Source organism: Brassica oleracea, chromosome C6 (assembly GCF_000695525.1).
Source record: "Brassica oleracea var. oleracea cultivar TO1000 chromosome C6, BOL, whole genome shotgun sequence".
NCBI classification, from domain to species: domain Eukaryota; kingdom Viridiplantae; phylum Streptophyta; class Magnoliopsida; order Brassicales; family Brassicaceae; genus Brassica; species Brassica oleracea.
The window spans coordinates 1,411,748-1,412,225 of record NC_027753.1 but is presented as its reverse complement, the minus strand read 5'-3'; positions in this window follow the sequence as shown (position 1 = coordinate 1,412,225).

Genomic DNA, 478 nt, shown 5'->3' with positions numbered 1-478 from the left:
GTTTGGACTTTTTCATTCGCCTTTGCATTCCCATTGAGTTTCTTGGTATCAGTGTGAGTATCTCCATCCATGAATTTTTTGATCTTACCTTTTTTACCAAGCTCCTTCTTAGGAACAATTTCAGGTTGTTCTCCACTAACCCCTGAGATGCAAGAGGCGTATCGAATTTGTGATCTGGTTGGGACAGCCTTGTAGAAAACCTTCTTGTTGATGTTGGAGAAGGAGACTTTCTTATTAGGCATGTCGACGATCGCTCCCACTGTAGCCATAAATGACCTTCAAAAGATCAAAGGCATCTCATGATCCTTGCTCATCTCAACAACCTGAAATTCGGTATGGAGCACACAGTCCTCAACCTGAACAGGAAGATTGCGAATTGTTCCATAAGAGATTGCCATGGAAGAGTTTGCAAAAGACAGCTTCACCTGAGAAGGCTCAACATCAACAATGCCCAGCTCGTCTACAATCGCTTTTGAGA